This window comes from Alnus glutinosa, chromosome 9 (genome assembly GCF_958979055.1).
Source record: "Alnus glutinosa chromosome 9, dhAlnGlut1.1, whole genome shotgun sequence".
Taxonomy (NCBI): domain Eukaryota; kingdom Viridiplantae; phylum Streptophyta; class Magnoliopsida; order Fagales; family Betulaceae; genus Alnus; species Alnus glutinosa.
Window position 1 is genome coordinate 8,897,163 of NC_084894.1, and position 8,916 is coordinate 8,906,078.

General features: G+C 35.5%; 1 pseudogene; it reads right to left on the reverse strand.

Moving 5' to 3' along the window:
- Positions 1 to 2,555: 2,555 nt before the first annotated feature.
- LOC133876737 (uncharacterized) lies at positions 2,556 to 8,368 on the reverse strand (annotated as a pseudogene).
- Positions 8,369 to 8,916: the final 548 nt, after the last annotated feature.

Sequence of the window (8,916 nt, forward strand, 5' to 3'; positions counted from 1 at the left end):
TTGTCTGCATCTTGAATCGAGTTGTAGAATTTACCGGTACTTTCATCGATTTCTTTCTCAACTGCCTCAGGTACATCTTCAGCTTGCACTTGACACTCACCATCGTCTGCTTGAATATTATGCATTCCAAGAACATCTTGCAGCATGAAATGCATCGTTCTTGACTCGTCAGGTATTAGTACATTATTTACAGCCGGAGCAAGGTTGGGAGATTCAACTATAGGTACTTTATTAGGTACAGGAGCCCTAATCTTATCTCCATGCCAAATTCATTCAGTGTAATTAGGCATAATTCCCCTGCCACCGGTCAAGTGGTAATATACTTCTTCTGGTCATAGGCTCTTCTTCAAGACACACTTCCTGCATAAACACATAATTGAATTTTTATTTCTGGAGTTCGTAATTGCATACTTCACAAACGCTTCCGCCGCTTCCAAATACTCCCTCGAGCCTCTCCACTTCGTCATCCAACTCTTGTCCATATTTAATTAGCTGACTACATTATAATATACAAAATGGTTAACGAGTATATAACACTAATACAATATGTTTAAGTTCACAGGCCTCTCATAATTAAGAATCGATATTATTTGCTGTGGTGAATTCAATTATTCATTTGACAATAATTCTTAGAATACTAATTCATGGTGGTCCAGTTTAGTCTATCCCAAATGCACCAACATATCAATTAGAAATCACAATTACCTTGATCCAGATAGATAATCATAATTGATATGCTATAATCTTGTAAGAAGAAACGTTCAATTTCATCACCAACTACAAGCTAATATTTATAAGTTACAAAGAACTTGTGCTTTAGATCTTCTATGTATTAATCTTATTGATACACATAAATTACATATAATAATGTAACATAAAAACTACATTCATCAAATGAATATGCAATGGCCAATGCGCAAGTAATTCTATGAAAATAAAACACTACTTTTATTAAATAAATATGTCATACAAATTGGTTGTTAGGGTACTATATATCCCTAACATGTACAATGAAGTATACATCAACTTCATTAGATATTGTACGTAGACACATTCAAAGGCATATGAATGCTTTAATTTTCAGAGTGTTTATGCCAACGAATTGGTTGGTCTCTAGCCTCAAATAGTCTCGTCATCCAAAAAATTAGATATTAATTCATGTTAAATTTAATGTTTGGGATGCTACCAAGTTTAGAACATTCCATTACAAACTAACATGACAATACTAGCTCGCATAAGATTTACCACATTGGTCACAGATGTGTCAGTCCATGTGCAGTGGCACATACATCAGCCTCCATCCCACATTAGCCACGTTACCTTTCGAATGAACTGCTGGGGCCGATGGGTGAAAGGAGACTCACGGGTCTCTGGCAGTGGGTCTTTTTGGGGTTAGTCGCAGGAGACACCCCTCCACTTGTGGAGGATACGATTAGTTGGCATGGTCGGTGTGGGTGCGGAGGCAACAATGGAAGAGGTGAGCTGAAGTGGCGAAATGGACAAAGACGCTAATGTGGAAAAGAGGGCTTTAGGGATATGTAGTTGACATAACAGTACTACATACATCACTTCTTTTAAAAAAAAAAATTGCAATGTATCCTAATTAACCAAGCTTTAATTTCAATATTTTTAATGTTGCCTATCCGTTAGTACATAAGTCCATCTTCTTTGATGGAAATCAACCATTGATCACACGTGAATTTTTAAGAACAAATCTCTCAAAACATCCCTAAAACAAATGAGGACAGACTCACTTAAGTATCGGAGGGTTATTCGATCACCCCTAAATCCCAATGTGTGAATCTTTAGAGGATAAAATGTATAGAAAAAAAAAATAAAGGAAAAATCATGTAAGTCCGTACCAGCATGCGTGCTAGGTGGCAGAGCCAGTTTGGGACTAAAAAATCTTCAAATTTCATTTTTAAAAATCTAGTACTATTCCAAAGCTCTAAAAAAGGAAAAAATAAATAAAGTATTTAATTGGCCTACTATTAGTATTCATGAAGCTGTAGCAGTATTGATGACAGCGAGCATTTCCTTTACTATTAATGAAAAGGGGAGTGATCCTTACACTCACACTACACAACAATAGCACAACACCAAGACACAATGGAGTAGGGTTCATGTGTATAGTGTGAGTGTTTTAATCATTTCTCTAATGAAAAGCGATTGCAAGTGTACGTAAAAAGCTCCCTTAAAAAAAAAAAAGTGTACGTAAAAAGCACCCATAACTTTCTAAATGTTGATGACGTCCATGAAGCTGTGACAACTGCGTCATCTACGCCTCTTGCATGCTTGAAATAGCCCAAGTCTAGATCATCATAATTTTATGGTATATAAAATGAAAATTTAATAACTGCTAAAATAATTAATGTTATTCTTGTTTTTGGCACATGGTGTATATGTATAGATATATATATATATTTATTGTTCCATTCTGTTGTCGTTGTTATTTTTTATTTATCCCGCCTGCCGGTTTTTTGTCATTATATATATCAAGATTGATTAGTTAAAAGTGATATTTAATTAAGAAGATAATAAGATATAGATGTAAATTAAATGTATCTGCTAACTCCATCCACAGTTGTTTCAGATATAATATTTCTGGGTCCATTAACATAGCATGATCGATTAATTCCTCTATAAGCAACCACACGGTCCACACCTGCAAATATTTTGCTGAGAATATCACTTCCAGAAGGAGCTCCATCAATGCAACCACAGACAATGTTAACCGGATAATGTGGAGGTTGATTATATTGGGCTGAACCTGCAAACATCTCCTCCAAATAGTACTTGAGCTCAGAAGATCATGTGTTTAGGCGACTGTAATAGAAACAATAATATTCGAGTTATCGATCACAAAATATATTGTTATTATTCTTATTTTCATTTTCAGTTTGTTAATTTTAACAATTAGATCATTGCAAAGGCTATATATATATATATGTTTATTTACTTGCAAGTCTTGAAGGTCTTGCTAAGGATTGAAAGGCCACAAGGCTTAGATGCTACTTCATCAATTTTAGACCACGACTTTTTTATGGTTTGGTAGCAACTCTCATTGGCTTCCTGCACAACATCCAGGAGATACATTTTTTATACTATTTAATAAACTGTTATATATATGATTGTCATACAAGTAGAATGATGTAATAGAAAAAATTATCTTCTTTTTCTTTTTTAATTTTTAATTTTTTATAAATGGCTGAATTTTCACTATTACATTATTAAGTTGTATAATAGTCGTGTACATGCAATCTAGTAAATAACATTACTCAAATGAAAATGAAATGGAAGAAGAAAAAGAAAGTATATATTGAAATTGTTACCCTAAAATCCTTGGAGACAATCGAAAAATATCCATCTTGGGGCGTGATGTCATCGAAGTAAGGGATTGGATCAGCAGATGAGGCGAAAGCGCCAATGGCAACATGAGGATATTTTAGTCGAAACCATGAAGCTAGCACTGAATATATAATCAATGAATAGAATTAGGTTAAAACATACTAGTCTGACGTCCCTATTTGTCAGAGTTTAATTCACATTCTATATAAATATAAAGAAAAGCAATTTGTGACCTACTTCCCCCATATGATCCTCAATGACAATTACTGGAGAATATTTTGCATCTAACTTTTCCTTTACATGAATGATGATTTCTCCATAATCTGCTATTGCTTGGGCTGAGTTGAAGTACTCGAGAGTGCTTGCATTTCTAAGCGCTTCTTCCCTTGATCTGAATGATATTGACTTTCCATAATATCGGTGCTGATTAAAATAATATATATATATCACTTATATTAGTACCATAAATGAGAAATTTGGTAGGATGTAGTGAATAATTGCAGGAATAAAGTTTTTAGAGCTTTTGTTTGTAGGTTTACTTTTGGATATATATGATGTTTATCATCTATGGCGGAACAGATATGTTATTAACCATGCATGCAAATCATCTTCTTTTTTAGGACCAGTTTCAATATAAAATAAAGTGAGAGATTAGAGTCCATATCATGGGGACGTAAAGACAATTTTATATGAATACTAAGGACAATACTGACGTTGTTCTAATTGGGGTGTTAATTAATATAATCTCCAAATTCTGGTTGTCTTACAATGTTGCTGAGAGTTGAAGTTTTGAAGTATGTTTCAAAATCTAGTCTCTGCTTTTTTACCAACAGATTGTAAAGAGTCACCGTTGCATGTTGATATAAAATTGATTCCCATTCATTTAAAGAAATAAAAATAAAATAAAAGAAATTTGTAAAAACCAGAAATGAGAGAATGTTGACTGTCACTACAAAAAAAAAGGTATTTATGGACGGTTTTTTTCTAGACGGTTTTTAAAACCGTCTAGAAAAAAAAAAAAATTGCAGACGGTTTTTTCAAAACCGTCTGTAAAAAATTTATTATTGACGGTTTTATTAAACCGTTCATAAAATTGCAGACGATTTTAACTAAACCGTCTGGAATTTAACATTTCCAGACGGTTTTGGATGAAACCGTCTAGAAATTTATAGACGGTTTCATCCAAAACCGTCTATAAATGTTATTCTTAGAGAATTTTATGGATGGTTTTTACCAAACCGTCATAAAATTTCATTTCCATACGGTATTTAAAACCGTCTGGAAATTTTTTTTTCATGCCATATCATCAATCCGTGTGATGTCCCCAAATTTAACCACATCCATCCAAATTTTTTCCCAGTTAAAATCACAACCGCCCATTTCCTTTACAGCCAAAAAAAAACATATGTATATAGAAAAATCGATCTGGCCTGAAACATCACAACCGGCCAGAAACCCTCCCACCCATGGCCACCACTTCTCTTCATTTCAGCGTCAACCTCAGCTCCTCCGAAACCCAAACACACGCACTCACGCAAACCCAACAAATAAAAGAGAAAATGGCCTCGCTATCGCTATTCCTATCCCCAAATTTCTAATCCCTAATTTCCTGATACCGAACCATTTTTCTCTGTCTCTGAGACTGAAACCCCAAGAATCCGAAACCGGAAATGGCCACCACGACCACGAAGAGCGTCAATACAGGCGGAGAGGATCGAGTCCTGGCCACGGCGCAGCAGATCGTGAAGAGCCTCAATGCGCCGAATGTACCCCAGGGTCCATGCCGCACTTCCCTGGCCCACTCTTCCCGGCCGTCCACCGCATCCCCACGCCCCTCCAAGGCCTTTCGACCTCTGCGTGTTCGTCACCGACGGCGACGGTCCCTCCTAGCTCTACCCCAACGATGGCGGCGGTCCCTCCTGGGCCCTATCCCACTGAAACCCCCAAGCAGTGGAACCGAACAAAAAAGGAACCGAACCGTCCAGAGAATTTTCATTATATAATCAATTATATTAATAAAAAGTAAATCTGGACGGTTTAGGACCAAACCGTCCATAATTAGTTAGGGACGGTTTTGTCCAAACCGTCTAGAAATTTATTTAGCGACGTTATATCATAGACGGTTTTAAACCGTCTAGAAAAAACCGTTTGAAATTGATTCCAGACAGTTTTTTCACATTTCTGTACGGTTTTAAACCGTCCAAAATTTGCTTTCTTTTTGTAGTGTGTGTGTTCATGAATACCTCTATATATAGCATAAGAGCCTTAAACTTCACGGCGTTGTCAGGGAGAAATCCGATAAAAGTCAGGTCACCCTCCAACAGTGCTTCTGCGCCAAAATAAGCAAAAATTGGCTCGCTACTATTTGCGCCACCCCAATACTTAGAGTTGATAACATATCTTTGTTGAAAAGTGAAGTAGCTTTCAGGCTTGTAATTGAAGTGATCGAGTGTTTGATTATAGTAAAATGTTTGAAAGTCATCTGAAACGTTAACCGATGCAGATACTGTTTCAGGATCTTGTTGAATTGTTCGATCAACTGGACTTAGCCTAGGAATATTGTACAGTGTTGCAGTGACATATATAGGTTGAGAAAATAAGAAACAGGAAAGGAAGCCATTGCAGTGAAAATGTTGAAGACTTCACGGCAATATATAAACTGAGCATGGGTTTCTGAGACTACATAGCATATCTTTATATATATATATAAAATCAAAAAATCAAAAAATGAAAGTCACTTTATTCTTATCTTAGACGCAATTAAATTTTATAAGAATTCTTTAAACAGTTATACATCTTTGAAGTTGCAATAACTATTTTTATTACTATCACATATATATAAGATTTAGTCATAAAAAATAAAAATAAAAATGTTAAAGATTAATTTAAACATTAAATAGTACCATTGAATCCTACATTGACTAAAGAGGTTCCAAAAAGCATGCAGGTGGCATGAGAAAAAAGAACAACGATATATATTTACTTGTCTTTTAATTTCAATGAACGCACGCCATATATAAAAGTCCTTTCAAGAATGCCTTTCTCGCACAAACACCCCCCGGCCGTGGAAGAAACCTTAAATATGACTGCCCACATGGGGAATATGATCCTTTCTTTCTATTTGGGAAGCTAGCTGGTTAATTACAAAGAAAAGAGAGAGGCCGAAAGCATGAAGATTCCAGGATATCTATATATAGTCAAACGGGGGAGAAAATAATAATATATAAAAAGGGTTAAGCATCTTTTTGCCCCATGTGATTTGATTTTTTTATTTTTTGTTCATTGTGGTTCATTTTATATCACAGATAGTATTTAGATTATGGGAAAAAACGAAAATGATACCTCCGTCCAAATTTTCATCCAAAAACTAATGGTTGTCCATATCAGTGTTACTAAACACCCTTAAAAACTCGACATATGTCATAAATGCCACGTAATACATTCTTCTTGTTAAATCAATTTCACGTAATTTGTTCAAAATCCACCTAAATTTGTATAGGGGTCCAGGTTCGTCTTCCTCGCCACAGCTCCCCAAATTCCGGAAAATGGTTGAAAGATGTTTTGTTTTTTTCGTACAACTTCAGCACTCAAACTCCACAAATATCCACAACACTGGTATCTGTTTCTCACCTCCCAACAATAATGGAGTCAACAGGCCCCAACGCCATCAACCTTCTTCTCCTCCAATCCTCCTCTTCCTCTTCTCTTTCCACCACATCCCATCCCAGCTTCATTGTCACCCACTTCGACCCCTCCATTTCCAAAGGGGTTTAAGTGTAGTAGTGAGAGTTATAATGCTTTGATTGAGGCTCTAGGTAAGATAAAACAGTTCAAGCTGATATGGGATTTGGTGAGTGACATGAACCGTAAAGGGCAGTTGAGTAAAGAGACTTTTGCATTGATTGTGTGGAGATATGCAAGAGCAGGGATGGTTAAAGAAGCCATAGAAGCGTTTGAGAAGATGGAGAAGTTCAGAATGAAGTTGGAAGTGTCGGATTACAATAGATTGATTGATACTTTGAGCGAGCACTACAAAAAAAACAGATGTTTTGAGCCCTTTTTTTTTCAGCCGTTTTAAGGCCTAAAAACGGCTCAAAACATTTTGAACCCTTTTTTTTTAGTTGTTTTCAAAACGGTTTAACCTATAGAGTATTAAAATTAGGTTTGATCCATTTTGGTAAAAATGGCTCAAACTGGTTTAAGCCGTTTTAAGGCCTAAAAACGATTCTAAATAAAAAATTAAAAAAAATCATTATACAGTCAATAATCCGAACTCCATACACTCACAAATGATCATTATGGCTTGATATACACACCAAGCCATAAAAACAAAACAATAACAAATAAAACGATGTCTCAATATAAATAATATTACTCAACCCCAAACATATATAATACAAACTCCAAAACATTCAAAGTAATTTCAAAACATAATATATAAGTTACCTATAATTACAAACCGATCAAGTCCAACCGAAAAAATCATATAAAAAATATTTACATCATTTACAAAATTCGATACTCCACCTACATTCACAATGAGTTAAGATATGTTTTAATTTTTCACGACAATCGCTCATGCAAATTATCATCTTCAGTTGTCGAGGGCACAACACCTACATTAGTGATTCCGAAGAAATGTGTTATAAAACTATATATATATATATAAGAAACTAGTAATGATACACGTAACATTTTCAATAGTATAGACTCAAAAAATCACCATTTGTTAATTAGTTAATCATGTTGGGAGCTAACTTGGTTGTTTGGCTACTAAGGATCTAACCCTCATGACATTAGGTGACTGAGTGTCGAGTGTAGCCGAAATGTTGTCAACAACTGCTGCATTGGCGGTAGCAAGATTTTCGATCATCTTCTGCGTATTCTCTATCATTTGACTATGTGCTGCAATTAGTTCTTCTGTTCTTCTCCTCTCTTCCTCCCAACGTTCATCTGATCTTCTCCTCTCTTCCTCCCATTGTTCAGTCGTTCTTCTCTTCTCTTCCTCCCATTTCGCCATTATTTCATTCATTTAAGTATTGAATGTAGCTTCCTGAGTCAAGCGTGATGCTGATGATGCAGACGCTCAAGAAGTGGGTTAAATTGGTAGGGGCCCAAGCCCCGTTCCACGAACACGGCCTGAGTATTTTGCTTTTCCCATTACCCTTGCAAGAGCATCATCTTCAACCCATAGTCTGCGGCGATACAGGGTTCATTCTTGCAGTGTCATCAGCCATCCGCTCCTTAATCTTTTCATGATTATATATATATTAAATGTGTTAATTATTAAAAACTTATTTGTCTCGATAAATACTTATACTATTTCAATATATATGATATCTTTCACAACACACAAACGAAATCAATAAGTTAAACATGTACAATCGTCTCTTCAGTTGCTTGAGTGCTGGGCATCCTATCCTATTTTGTGTGGGTTGCCACAAAAACTTTAGATAGGGTGGGTGGCATCCCCTTTAATATCTTCTACAAAAACAAATAATATAAATTAATCAAAGTTAGTCATGAATGTGAGAATGTGAATTCAACAAGGAATTCTATATAGTCATG